This window comes from Cyclopterus lumpus, chromosome 18 (genome assembly GCF_009769545.1).
Source record: "Cyclopterus lumpus isolate fCycLum1 chromosome 18, fCycLum1.pri, whole genome shotgun sequence".
NCBI lineage: Eukaryota > Metazoa > Chordata > Actinopteri > Perciformes > Cyclopteridae > Cyclopterus > Cyclopterus lumpus.
This window is the reverse complement of record NC_046983.1, coordinates 10778803-10794540: the sequence shown is the minus strand read 5'-3', so window position 1 is coordinate 10794540 and position 15738 is coordinate 10778803.

The following is a 15738-nucleotide window of genomic DNA, read 5'->3' as shown; positions in this document are numbered from 1 at the left end:
ATGCTTCACTTTGAATATGTCTTTGAAATTGTTTTTGTGTCCCAAATATACTGCACTCTGCTTGTATTATCATTGAAAACACCACCGCATAGTGATCTGTTCATGTCGGTGTAGAGCAGTGGGACAGTAGATGTATTAAGGATATGATCACTGTAAATTCACTGAAATCAAATAGCCTCAGTATGGCTGATTGCAGTCTTAGACATAGATGGTTAATTAGTGTCATGTCTTCAAAAGACGTACCTGGCTCCAAATACCCAGAAACCTAGCAACACACACACGCGCGCACACACACACACACACACACACACACACACACACACATACAAATGTAGAATAAGAATAAAAAAAGCTTTTGCATCAATGAGTCGTTGTCGGCGATGGCGCTCCAGCCCCCGTGCCCTCATCCGGACACAATGTTCTCCTGTCGAAAACTGCCATACACAGACAAAACGCTCACTTTGTCTGCCTAAGCAAATAATTACTCCGATTAATTAGCCATGCTGTGGATAGCTGGAGGCAAACACTGCATTAAAAAGAGCTAAAACACAGCGGAAAATAGCTGTAACGTCACCACTGGAAGGTGCTACTCCAGTGACCTTTTCTGACAAGGCCTGGGAAGGTGTGCAATGTGGTAAAGATGGTGGTAAAATGATGATTATTGGTATTTACATTGACCTCCAGAAGGCTTTTGATACTATATATCACAGTAAATTATTGAGAACATTGGTGAAGTAAGGGATAAGAGGGATAGCTCACTCTTGGCTGAAAAGCTACTTGGAAAATCGGCAGCAGTGTGTTATTGACATGGTGTCAGGACTTAGGAAGGTCACCTGTGGAGTACCACAGGGATCAGTGATTGGGCCGATACCTTTTATACTTTATATTAACAATATTTGTAAAGTTATTATCAAAAACATTTCAAAATTATTAAAATGTGTCATTTTTGCTGACGATACTAACTTATTTTGCTAAGGAAAATGTTTTAAGGAAGCTATATATATATATATTTATTTTTTCTTTAAATCTAATTATCTGATTTAATTGATAAGAATTTAGGATAGGAATTTCTAAGCATTTTATGCTTCTGCCTATACCTTTACGGTCATTTCTTTCTCTGTATATTAGATTGTGGCTTTACTTATTTTATGTAATGATTGACTGAATAAAACACACAATACAATGTAGAGGAGGAGCTTCATTTGAACACGAGACACTTTAAATTCTCTATCATTAGAAAAGAGGTTTATCTCATCTATCTCTGCACACCAATAGAAAAAAAGTAATATTATGTTACCATGGTAGACATTCAAATGACTACATTAAAACATACATTTACTTGGTCTTCATTGAAAAAAAAAGTGTTTGAATTATTTTATGGTGGCCAGAAACATGAGCACAAATGAATGTTAATAATGTTGCTCTGTGCCATCGAGATGTATGAGTGGGCAACTGTTTGCTAACGCCTTTTCCATATCAAATTTAATAAGTTTGATAAAGTGGCCAAAAAAGTCTGAATCAGAAATGCACTACAATGAAGTGTGTTCTTGTCATCAAGATGAACGCTCATGTCTCCTAACAACAGTTTCTCACAGTTCCAGTCTGATAGTTCGGAGCACATCGTCTCGACCAAGGAGACAACTTCGAGGCGCAAGACCGGAGGGCGGGTGTCGTCTGTAAGCGGCGTATGACAGCAGTGCAGAGCATCGGCCATGAGATAACCGGGGGGGGGGGGGGGGGGGGGCACAAAGCACAGAGAATGTGGGACAACAACACACATGGAGGGCGAGTGACCCCACTGTACCTTTTACATCTTTATGACGACTGTGGGTCAGTGGTTAGCAGGTCCGTCTTTCAAACAGGGGGTTGGCGGTCCAATCCCTGCCCTAGTCGATGTGTCCTTGAGCAAGACACTTAACCCTGCATTGTTCCCTGTAGCTGCGTCTACAGTGTATGAATGTAACATGATAGTAAGTCGCTTTGGATAAAAAGCGTCAGCTAAATGACATGTAATAGTGTAATGTAATAATAATGTTTCTCTTGTTTTTCTTTACAGTTTAGAATGTTATACACAGCTCCTTTTACTCCTCGTGTGTGGTGCAGCATCTGCAACACGCATAGTTGAGTATATAGTTCTATGCATCTACTTTTGTTTTGTGTGTAAAAAAAAGTTTAAGACTCTAATCTCTCCCATTCTTTCACCTGCCCTTGTGTGTTTTTTCTCTCTCAGCGCCGTCTGGCAGCATTACCCACTGAGTGAATAATGAGTCTTACAAATGTGTATTATTTGCATCAAAAGACAGGGACAGATTTCAGCGGCGCGACGCACCGATAGCTTAGCAACGAGAGGCAGTTGCATGTCGAGCCTGTTGATCTGCCCACAGAGACGAGGGATGGAAAGAGGAAAGGGAGAATGGTGGAGTGTTCTGCGGTAGCACCATCATTGATAAAAGAACATTTTCTCCCTAGTCGGCGCACTGAATGCTTTTTGTGAGCATATCGATCTTCAATGCAGCCCATTTACAGCACACCTGTCTGCATAATACTCCTCACTATTTTGCTTCTTGCATGTATGCTAAAATGTTCTCATTTCCAGCGCATGAGGGTTAGGATTCGTTATTAATGACCACTGGATCTTAAATTTGTCATCACCTAGTCACCCCCAACTGGCTGCAATAGTCTGAATTGGGGTCCTAACAGTGCAACATCCATGCACAAAGAAGATTCCCATTGTGTAGACACGCTTTTTGGGACTGAGAACCACGCCCCCTAGTGGATATTTATAGAACATCAGCCTATTTCACCACCCAGGGATGTGTGTGTCTGTGCGTACATGTTTTGAAATATGGAGTGAAGGGCTCTGTAGTCATTCTTCTCCCTCTTTATGTCTCGTGACACACATGGATACATACATTTGACTGTCTGTGTTTGTGCAAACTTTTACCCCCATAAGTTAATCTTGGCATGTTGTTACTGTGTGCCTCGGTGCATGTTACTGTGTTGCACTTTTCGATGAGTCTACTTCCAGTTCAGCACGTGAATGATATTTTCTCCATTTGTGTGGGCAGAATAGGAAAATGGTCCCATTTGAGCAAGTGACTGCAGTAATTTCTATTCCCAAATGAGCGTTCTCTTCATTTTTCACCATTTCTAAATGGGTCGTTTGGCTTAATTTTCCTATTATTGTTCACTTAAGTGATTTAGACAGATTTTAATGTAATGTTTTACTTTTACACAATCACTGATCGTCCCGGAGCTATGCATATCTCATCTGTATCCTCCGATGAAGGGATATTTCTGACTTCTCACATTCAATGTTCACATAGTATAATGAACTTTAATAGCAATGGACTTTATTTGATGTTGCTCATTCTGATGGTGGACACAAATGGCTCGATCCATTCTCACAGGGGGTCAAACTATTTGATGAAATCAAATATCTGGGAGTCCGGTGGGAGCACATCACCTCCTTGGTGCCACACCACGGGTGGTTGGGTAATGTAACCAAATATATTCGATACAGTGAGATGCTTGGGAACACTCGCCATGGTTGTGGCACAAGTAATTTAGAGCTCTAACAGGTATGACAGAGCAAGGAGTGGATGTGTGTGCATGTGTGTATTACCAAAGGAAAGGTTAAACTCCCCTCATGTAATGAACCATAGGACCACGTCTGGGTTTGTATAGATCCCCTTTTGCATATGATCGAAGCACAGGTGTCAATTTCTCCTATCTTGCAGTGTATCTGTGATTTTAAAGACTGTCAGGCTGTATTCCACCTCATTTCTGGCTCTCCAAGTTTGGATTGGGACAGCGGGGCAAACCAAGGATGGAATTAATCTCACGTGAAGGGACCTTGTGAAAGGCAGACAGGGCCAACCCAACACCTATCCCCGTCCCCTCTCCCTATTCCTTCCCCCCTCCTCTTGATCCATTAGATGGAGCGCTTCTTACACCCGCAGGAAGCAGCAGAGGCCGTCTCGATACCATCCGCCATCTATTTTATTTTTTCTTATTCTTATTTTTCAATTTGGTGGCTGGGGAAAGGTCAGGATTAGTTATCGACGTGGCTGTGTCTAAGCCAGAGACGGGGAACCACAGCCCCTGCCGTGGGTCCCCTAAAGCCATTTTCCTGAATCCCAGCAGTAGCCTAATCTGACTGTGTGTGAGTGTATGTGCACGATTGTGAAAGCATCTGCATGTGTGTGTGTGTGTGTGCACGCCTTTTGCGTGTGCTCTCCACATGTGTAGTTGTGTATTTACTTACGGGAGAGTAAATACTTAGTTGTGCGTGGCTTCCAGTGTACTTGCATTGATATGCGTGCATGGTTTTTGTGCGCGTGAATACGTATATTCTGCCCGACATTCTGTTCCTTGAAGGATAAGTCCTCACATTGTGTGCAGTGTGGATGCATGCCCTCCCAGAGTTGGATTTGCATGTCTGCAGACTGAGCACAGGAATTGAGGAAAGCCGCTCGGCGTCTAAACTTTGCAACTTAGCACACCAAATACATTACTATTCAAGTGGTTCTCAAAATGCTGTTGTGCACAATTACAATCAGTCCGTCAGCTCACTCACTGGCTTTAGTCAGTGGTTCCTTAAGTGGCCGAGTCTAGTCCACCAAACTGATTGCATTCCTCCTTCCTGTAGCATCCTATTCTTCTTCTTTTACCACGTCCCATCCATTCCCAAACCAGCGGTGATTCCCACTGTGAGAGGCTGCTGTCTCACAGTCCCAATCCTGTGAAATGATGATAGAGGAGCGGCAGCCCCTCACCCATCAGTCTTTATCGCTCCCTTTTGCCCTCCCCCCCTTCCACCACCAACGCCTCCCATATGCTAGACTGAGCGCAGGTTGTGGTCACTCTGACGGTGACGGATGTTCCTGGTCGGACAGGGCTGGAGCTCCCCCAAAGTCATCTGAGCACAGGCCTCAACCTGCTGGCCTGGTCCCTTAGCAAGGCTTCTACAGGTCAGAGGTCAGAGAGTGATGAAGGGAACTGTTTCCCGGAGTAGGAAAGGTAGAAGAGGAGGAGGAGAGAGAGAGAGAGAAGGGTTGTGAGAAAGTAAAGTTTACTTAATACTCCTTCAGTGCTCCTAACTGGCTTTGTTTCCTCTGTGTTCCTCCTCTCTAGCAGAGTTTAAGCTCCTTGAGTGTTGCGACTTGTTTCATGTCATCAATTTATTTTGAGCAGTGCATTGCATTATTTAGACGACGCTTATCTCACCCTCAAAATCACTATCTTGTCGAGACTGGCACAGAATAGCATCCGTATCTCTTGTGCTCATCAAGGCATCTCATTTATTAACCAAAAGGAATTGTGAGGAGAGGAAGATATGCAAGAATGATTAGATGCTCCAAAATTTGATGCTATCTGTCAGCAATTGGTTTTCCTTCATCTCATCTGTAGCCGCTAGATCTTTAAAAGACATTAGCCACATACTGTAAGAAATAAATCAAACAAATGGATTAGCAGAGCTAAATAGTTGTCAGGAGCCTCACAAGGCCTTATGAAGACGGATCTGCCTCTTATGGAGGCAATCAGGTATGGAACTTATCATAACAGAAATTAGGAGTGAGACCCATTTTTTATTCCACGACCCAAGGCTATATTTCCATAAAAACTAATGGCCAAGTATATTATTCAACTACACTGGCCTATGTGCTGGCTCCCCTGTATTTTAAATATATATATAAAATGTATTAACAATGTATTTTATATATATATATTGTTAAAATTGCCAAGATTAATGTGGTGCTGCATTTTGAGATAAGGTGGAGCTGGGTAATAGTGTGCCATTAATGTACAATGCCCTTTGCACAGGAAAAGAGCGCGCACCTGGAGATGGGAGTGGTAGTGCATGTTTGTGTGTTTGAACAGACATTTCATAACGGCTGCTTTCTCTCTGCCTCTGATCAGGTGGTAGAAGTAAACAATGCATCCCCCACAGTCTGTCCCTGGAATATAGGGCGTGCTATCGACCAGCTGCTATTTTTCATGGAGTGTGCTGGATCAGTTAGGGTAACACACACTTGGCCCTCGGGTTAAACTTGAGAGAGTCTGACCCAGTGGACTGTGGGTATAAGCCTGCCATTGGCCCACATTCTCCTCCCTTCCTACTCTTCTGAATTGCAAGGAAATCGTCGCTGCTCCCGGTGCTTAGTTAGCCCCGCCCCAAAAACAATTGAGATTGTAAAAAAAAAAAAAAAATTGTATCCAGAAAAACAAACCAGAGCGTTTCTTTCTCTTACAGCAGAATGATGTGAAGTGGAGCTCGATCTTTCTTTAGCGCCGACACAGCACAAGTGTTTTAATGAAAAAAGAGATGTAAACATTGCTCTTTATACATTTGAAGACTTTGACTGACGAGGACATTTCCATTTCATACAACCTGGTATTGATAACATTGTAAGTTACACGGGCATTAATGGTTTTCCTTATTTTGTTGTCCATGCATCATGCTGTATACACAACATTGACATACTTATTATTGACATCCCCTTAAAACATGATGACGAAAATGGTAGCAAAGATATCTAGTAGACACAGCGTACTGGTGGCATTCATTTCATGACCAAATCAACTGAAAAATGTAAAGTATTTTTACTTTTAACTTTTTTTGGTAACCGGTGGTTAAAAAAATAATTAAGCACCAGTAGTTAGTTCATAAGGTGAGCCAAACAAAGATGAACAGTAAATTATTACGCCGTCCTTCTCAGTGTACCTTCGACTACCATACTTCCCCAAGATGTTCGCCCAAAGTTTTCTATGTTGCTTTCTCTGTTTAAATTCATAAACACTTGACTGTCCGTGTCGTGTTTTTGCCTGAATGCGTGTTCTAGTAAAGGACAGGGGGACATTTGTGACTCTTCTCATGCTGTGTAATGCCCTCTGGATGGAAAGAGAGAGTGGAGGTTGCTGCGCACACATCCTGATTTGTATAGGTCACCTATTGTGCATGAAACTCGAGCTCAGGTGTCCATTTCCCCTTATCTTGCCGTGCATCTGTAACTGGAAGACGGACACGCTTCTCCTACATTCCCTCGATCCCCGCGCTACCGACGAACACCGCGATGATTGTTTTTGAGAGTTAAACTGCAAAAAAGGTAGACAGTTGGCATGTGAAAATGTCATCACTGTAAAATTTCCCCCACTCGGAAATGGGAAAGTAGCAGTGTGGGGGGGGGGGGGGGGGGGGGGTGCAGAAAGCCAAAAGGCCATTAAAATCGACGATCATTTATTTCCACTCCCTCGTCTAATCCATCTCTCTGGGGAATGGTTCTGTCCTTATCCACCCAAGGCTACCAATCTATTCTCCTGTCTGTCTTCATGCATCAGAATGAACCTGTGAAACAGTCAGACATGCTCTCTTTCTCTTTTACCCTTTTCTCTTCTTCTGTCTCTGTCTCTCGCTGGCTCAACCCTCTTCTTCTGATTTGTTTCTTTTTATCTCTCTTCCTACTCTCTCTCCTCCCCCTGCCTCTGATTGCCCATGTGTCTCTCACTCTCTCTCTCTCTCTGTTCTCACCTTCCCTCTCCCCCAGCGTCTGTTCCATCCTTCCTCTTTTCCTCTCTCCACTTTACTGTGTCAGAAATGTCTACATGAATCCAATTCAAATCATATCCAGAAAAGAGGGGGCAACAACAAGACTTAGTCAATGGCAATATAATCCATAGTGAGCAAGGTAATGCTGTGCATGTTCCAGGAAGCTGTCTGGTTGCATTTGGTTCTGTGCAGATCTGGTTCATGCTCACTTGTAGAGGGAGGAAAATGACACAGAAAGAGACGGCTGAATCATTTTTCACAATGTAATTAATTTCTCTTCTTATTTTTCTGGTCAGAAAGGGATGTTTATTTAAGTTTTGATGGATTTGTTTTGCTTCAAAGAATGGGTGTACTTGTGTGCATCCCCTCCCTTCCTAACCTTGTATTTTGGGAATATAAGAATGAGGGGTCTGAGGCGTGCAGCTCATCATTCACAGACTCACCAGTCATGGAAAGCAAGCGAATAGAAGTGGTGCCACAAACCAAGGTCCAATTCCCCATCAGACCAGATCGCCAAGGTTAGCGTCACGTCAAGAAATGAAAAACTCTCATCTGCCTCCCACGTCTTTTGCTAATGGCCGCCACAAACACCCACTAAACATCGAGTGAATATTTATAGACCATTAATAACCTATGTGTAAACCGCTAGTGTCACAAACCGGGTGAAGCAGATGATGGGGAATCATGGTCAGGGCATTAATATTGGCTCAGACTTCCCCAAAGGTAGATAAATTGGCTTTAGTATCTCAGACTGGTGTGCACATGGGATTGGCTGCCAGAGGTCCCAGACGGAGAGGTCTCTGATCTGAGCCCATCCAGATTCCAGCGACATAATTGGTGTAATTGTGTGATGAATTGCAGCCATTTAGCCTTTTTTTTTCACTATCTGCAAGCTTCAGCTATTTTACTTATAAAGGTATATCCAGCTGAGTTTGTCGGGCATCTTCTTACAGTCGAGTTGGGAGAGGACCGGGGCGATGTTAAATATGTACAATTGGGGAAGTAATTAGATTAATAAGGCCCAAATGAGCACTAGGCCAGGAACTGAAACCCCAAATCCCTCATCCGTTGAGAGTCTGGAGTGAAACACATTAAAGTATCCGTTCAAAGTTTTAAATGGAGCCTGACACAAGTTTCTACGCTGTGGTTCCTCCGCTCGTCTTTCCACCCGACAGACTTAAATTCACGCTCGCTCATCTCTCTGTTCACCAGACTAAGAAAGAGATGTTCAGCAGAAGTAATAATGAAGCAAAACTTGTGCCGCTCAGTGAGGAAAAGATAAGAGGCCCTTTAGGGTTACTGTCCTCTATTCAGCCTTTGGCTGCATACGTGTCATGTCAGATTTTCTTTGATGTGGGTAGTTATAGCAGCATGATATATATTCCTTTCATACCTGAACATTTAATTGATTACAATGTATGGAAAAAAACCCACTAAAACCCACACAAAGCCACAGTATTGGACAATATTTGACCAGGTGATGGCACAATATGAAAAGATCCTGAGAAGGTTAACCATCTGCACCACATTTTATGGCAATCCATTTGATAAATGTTACAATATTTCACTCAAAATCACAAATGTCCATCTCATAGTCGTGTAAAAAAGGTCTGCGGATCACAGAGATAGCCTTCATTGCATCAGAACCATAAATGTCTTGAATTGACATAATATTGTGGCAAACCATTTAGTAGAAATTTAGATATTTCACCAGATACTTTTGATTTGGTGGTGGCACTATTAGAAAGGTCAAAGGGATTCATCCTCTTGGGACCACAAATGCATGCACACAATTACTGTTGAGATATTTCAGTCTGGATACAAGTTGTGGACTCAACTATGGATACAAACCAAATCTAGGAATGCCTGCCTCAGATTTGACATAGTACTTCCATCCGTTATACACTTGTTATTAACAATATTTAGTTGTACATTGTAATCAAGTCGCATGTACCAATTTCATATCATTCTCTTTCCAATAAATGTCAATCATGTCAGCAAACGCTACCACTCCCATGAGGAATTGGCCTTCTTCCGTCCTTAAATGCAAGTGTTCATCAACATGATTGACAGCCACACATTTCTGATGGGGCTAATTTAAAAAAGCTATTGAATTATACTATCATGATATCACCAAAGGTGGGAGTTTAATAAACCTTTTCCCCTCCATTAAACCTGAAAATTGGTCTTTTTATCCGACAAACATCATAACTTTACTAGAATGTTTTGTGGCGTGGGACTCTTACATCCCTTTCTATATTTCATAGGGGTAGCACGTTTTACATTTCTATGCTCTTGATTTGGTAGTGCGAGTTGAAATTGGGGTTATACAGTGGTCACATATATGAGCCCAGCATGAATTGTCTTTTGAAGATATATATATATTTTGTTCCGCCCCCACTAGAAGGCTGCAGCTATCCTACAGTGGAGACACACAATTGGACAAATAGTGCTTTAGCAGGATTTAGAAACATGAAGGTACAGTAGGAGGCCTAGCTCCTTGGGGGTTCTAGATTTTCCTTCATGAAAGCACAACTAACTGTAGCTCAGGCGTGTGTGTGTGTGTGTGTCTGTGTGTAGAGTGGTGTGGGGGGTGCTATAATCAAAGGGACCTCATACTTCAGCTCGTTTCCCTTCGCTTTTCCTTCTTTTTCTCTGACCTGACATGGATTAATTACAGCCCAGCACAATTCACACCCTGCTGGAACTGTGGCAGAGAATAAAGAACGGTTGAAATGTGAGCCCAGTGACAGGGCGTTAGAATGCTGAATTGCTTTGTGCTGTAACGTTCTGCGCCTCTATTGCCTTTTGCAGGGACCATGTCACGAGGCCCGACAAAAGGTGGACTCCCGGGTCTTAAAGTGACAAAATGCCCTCGCTTAGAAGAAGACAGCGCCAGTGTTTTACAGAGGATCTATTCCATTTCACACGCTGCGACTTGATCATATCAACCTTATCTTGAAATTACAGCGTGCCTCTTAGGGTTTGTCGCCGCCGTATTCCCGTGCAACTTGTTTGTGAAATCCTGCAGGGTGGGGGTGGGGGGTTGGGGGGGACCCGATATGACATTTGTTACATACCCAGACGAGAGCACGTAGGAATATCTGCTCATATAGAACAGACACCGCGAGGCATGCTCGTTGGGGAAGGCGGCATTGACAGACGCCTCAGCCGGAGTCGGCCCGGCGCTGCCAAGGAGGTGTCAGCAACAACTGGCAAAGCAGGCGCCTTGCCAGCCCGCCTGGCCGCTCTGCCTATGAATGGTGCTTTTGTCAAAGGTGGCAGTGAGGACACTTGAGAGGGCTGCAATTAACACCACCTAAAATTAGAACGCATGACCCTGTGCATCTGGCATGGAAAGAAAAAGCCTTCCCTTCCTTCTTTTTTTTTGTCCCGAATTCATTATGATTTTAGACATTTAAAAGGGCAATACTTTTGACAGGGTTGTGCAGAGGACTGTGTGTATGAGAGCAACCACACATCAGAGGGCACAGCGCGAGGGCACAGGCACTCGCAGAGTCCACTAAGGTTAACTGGGTTGGAGCAAGGGAGACAAGGGAAGCCATCTTGGCTCAATGTGGCCAGTGGATCAATGCACTAAGAGGCAGAGCCAAAAGGTCAGGCTGCTAAGCGGCAGCTCAGGGATAGACTGTGACAGCCACCGGCACGGGGAGAGTCACCACCTTCATACGTCGGTCGTATCACACCGCGACTCTGTTGTGTAGGTCTAGATCTTGAAAATGTTTGTTAGTCAACACATGTATTTCTTTTTTTTTTTGTCATCCATTGGTGACCAAATGGCTTTCAATCCCCTTGCATTTTTAAGACGTACTGAGAAAATGTTACCAATTTGTCACAGATGGGACGCGTGAAAGCAACAGCACTGCCTCTCTCCACAATACTCACCTCCCCAATAAAGGCTCCATTGGCTCCCGGTCAGAGCTCTTGACACACTGGTCTAGACACCTGCTTGGATTACCACTTCTGTTGAGCGGCGTACTTGGCAGACCACACCCAAGGCCACAGGTTTTTATAGCGGGCAAATTGACAAAGGAACATCCTGTCCACAAGACCTAAACCTTCAACTCTCCGTCCAAAAAAACTGTTGTTTGGCACATTGAGAATTCTCACTTCCATCCTTTGTGTCTTTCAATTTTCTCCTCTTTCTCTCTCGCATCTCTCCATCCCTCCCTTTAATTTTGTCCTTGAGCGGACTATAACATCAAACTATTGCACAAGTCCAACTAAATTATAGATTTTCTGAGGGGGTGTGTTTGGCAGCGAGATGCAGCTATAGCAGGAAAATAAACAAGATGCCCACCAAATTGAAAAGAAAGGACGTCCCCCTGCCGCGCATTCAAATTGGTTCGCGCAATGTGACAGGCCACTGTCAAGCTCGTCTGTGGGATTAGAGGGCCCTGAGATGCTGTTTATGTGTCCGCTCGTTCGCAGGATATTTTCACTTTTGTCCACAGCTTATCATCCCCTTCCTCAGCCACCGCTGTCACCCAGCTAGGCTTTTAAAGGCTGCAGAACTTCTGTCAGGAAGCACTGACCCTTAAATCATCCCCCTTTTCTGAGTGTTCCCTTCTCTGCCATTGTTGCTCCAAACAATCAAGCCGGGGATTTATCACTAGGATTATCCACACTGCTTGACAGCCGCATTGTAATGTTGGATAATGTTGAAATATTTAATGTGGAGCTGTGGCCATTTCCGATTTATTTCACCAGCAATGTAAAGGGTAAACTCTTAAATGCCTCCATTTGCTTGCATGTTTATATGACATATAGTGTCTCCAGTCATTCTAATTCTAATACTTTTTTTCTCTCTCCTAAACCAGTTAAAGGCACTAATAAAACAATGAATAGCGGGACACAATCTTTTGCTCATTCGTCCAGCTGTGAATAGTGCTGCACGAACCCCCCCCCCCCACACACACACACACACACACACACACACACACACACACACACACACACCCCTCAATGCAGCCTCTATTTTCTAGAGGATCGCTGGATGCCAAACAGGCAAGAAAAATGGCCAGCATGCTCTCCTAACTCCCCTGAGAAGTGAGTCCTACACGCAAGGATGTGGCTATTACTTATCATCATCAAAAAGTGCTTGTTTGGTGATAATAAGGGCCTGGGATAGAAATCTCAGCTAAAGGGAGGGAGGGGACTACCTGAAGTAGCAACGGAGGAATCCTTCCTCTGCTTACCACAGCATTTTCTGCCTCGCTGTAAAACGGAGGGCCAGCTCTCAGACCCCGGCTTAGACCAGAAATAGAGGGAGATAGGAAAAACTGTTATTAGCCATGGTTAGAGGAACGAAATAAGATAAAGAATAACAGTCAACAACATCAAATGTGCTTACTGTGCAGGAGACAATCGTCAGGGAATACGGGAGGAGGGTAGAGTAAAGCATTAGTGGCATTGTGTTTTTATCTAATGTTCTTGTGTCTGAAATGGTAAACACGAGAATAATACCACTTCAGACAGAAAAGCTGTCAATTTGTGAGGCCTGCCTTGGAGGACTAAGAGTAAAAAGGCTTTTGAATGAATCGGCTTTATAGCTTTATTGTGTGTGTATCCCCACAGTATTCAACCTTAAGGCATCGTCACTTTGCTAAGAGCAACACTCAACCCAAAGGGAAAGTCGCACCTCATAAATTTCCATCTACTTTTCATTTTTCTTTGTATCTAATTTATTTTTTTATTGTTTTTGCAGTGGGTCAGGAGGACGGCGTGGGGGGAAGCATGCGGGGACAGCTCACAATTCAACATGAAACATGACCCGTGTCATGCTACGTAGGGGAGAAAGTTCACGCAATACATTTAGGGTCATATTTTACAGTTCCAGCAGAGGGGGGGGGGGGGGGGGGGGGGGGGGGGGGGGGGGGGGGGGGGGGGGGGGGGGGGGGGGGGGGGGGGGGGGGGGGGGGGGGGGGGGGGGGGGGGGGTCACGCTCGATAATAGCCCAATTGTGATGCAGGGCTTAGCGGGCCTCATCTGTAAAAGTTCTCGACAGTGCGAGCGTGCGTCCCCTCGCCTCCCCTCTGCAAGCAGTTCACGTTCCTTGTTTGTTTTATCTATCGCCATTCAGCTATTTGAGTTTGACACCAGGTTCATGACCACTTCAATTCACCTCCCGGTATCTGATGATTCTGTCGCTCACACTCCACTAATGTATTCTAAGGAGAGAGGGGGGATGCGTGTTGGTGGAAAAAGGCGCAGGTCCCATCTGATTGCAAGGTCCTCCCTGATGAATCATGCTGCAATGGACATCTCGGCTTTATCAAAGGATGCTTTCCATCTCACTAGTGTGATTAATCAGAGAGGGACTTTATTTATATATTTATATAACACAAAAAGTCACGGCAGATCACCGGAAGACTCATAAAATCAAGTATTCATCACTCCCGTCTGTTGATGAGACGAGACCTCGGCATAATGGGGTGATGCGACTGATGAAGTTCATCTTGAATGGCTTTTTATTTTGTCCTCCGGGCTTTGTTTACAATAATTTGGGGAATTAAAGTCGGAAAGGTGAGAAGGGTATAGGAAGAAGACGAAGAAAAATACAGAGAGATTTCCCTTTTTTTTTTAAATAACTGAATGGAAGAGGGAAAAATAGAAGAAGAAAAAGACTCATAGATGCGTGCTGACAGAAATACCTGCCTTGCCACAAGCATTTACTGTTTTTTTGTGCAGATTTCTCCACTGGTCACAAGCGGTAAAGATCTCTACCTGTCGGACAGATGGGTGAGGGGGGAAGAAAAATTGAGAGAATGAAATAAATATCTATTTAAAAATAGCCTCTCAGCATGCCAAGGAGAGATTTGAAGATATTATCCTCAAAGGCTGCTGTGAGTGAGGCCGGGAGAAGGGAAGGCTGTCTACAGTGAAATATGAAAGGCACATACTCCCTGACAGCCTATGGCTTTTCCTGATACTGCCAACACCAACCCACTGGAGTGATCCATAGACTCTTTGTGGAGACTTGTGATATAAATGCTGAGGGCTAGATGTTGAAGATCCTCAGCTCGCTGCTGCCCCACCCTCCCTCGTCATCCTTCGCCATCGCCCGGCCCGCCGCATGGGGGGAATTTGTTATGTTCCCTCTCGTACGCCTGCCTCGGAAATATCAGGACGCCGGACGGGGAAGGAAGGGGGGGGGGGGGGGGGGGGGGCAAGTCGACTGACTTGTCCTTGTCCCTTTTCAATTTGACAAGGCAAGCAGCCTTGGGGACTTTCCAGTCTATTTTCAAATTGACCATTTATAATCAGTTTTCTAAAGGAGAAAGAGAAGGGGTGGAGGAGTCGAGCTGCCCCCGCGTTGTTGTGGAAGGTATAGAGCTGGGGGTTGGGAGATAATAATACAGCAGCGTGTTGTCAGATGTGTCAGCAGGTAAGACGAATGAAGAATAGGGAGTGGGTGCATAAAAGGGAATGCACGGTGGGGAATTGACCTCTATTCAAAAAAAAAAGAGAAGAGGGGGGGGGTAGAAATCTATATCCTTAAGCAAATAAACATATGCACCACCTCTCAATGAACCCAAGGCGGAGGACAAACTTGTTCTGGCGGTGGCTAAAAGCTTTCCGCAAAGACGAGGGCGAACCGATGTCCATTTTTTTTCGACACCAATGTGGCTGCATATATCAGCACCTGCAAGGTCAGGCCAACTCGGGCGTGGTTAAGCGTGGCGAGGGCCCCCAGCCCGGGAGGCGTTACAGCATTCTGTCACACTGCTTGCTCCAGCGCCACCACACGATGACATTTCCACAAGATGGCTCTTCTGAATTATGCGGCCCAGCGGAAGGGTAAGAAGGGAAAAGGGGGGGCTCATTTTCTGGGTGTCTGCTTCCGAACCTGAAACCGCCACTTGTTTTCATCAGCGCCTTTTGCCGCTTATGCAAAACGCCGTTGCAGGGTAATAGGGGAACAATCAAAGTCGGCCGGCTGCTCCTGTTCTCCATGCGGCAGTCGCCTCCCGCTCTTTGGGGTGGAACGACACGGTGTCACCTCTACAATGGCCCCCATCCTCCACAAATTAATCCCAATTTGGCCATCAAGCACGGGGGCCATCCAAAGGGGCAGGCGGCAAGTAATTGACATTCTCAGGTGCGTGAGTTTTGTTTATGTAGTAACGCTGAGCCAAGGCTTTTTTTTTCCGCCGTGGATGACAGCG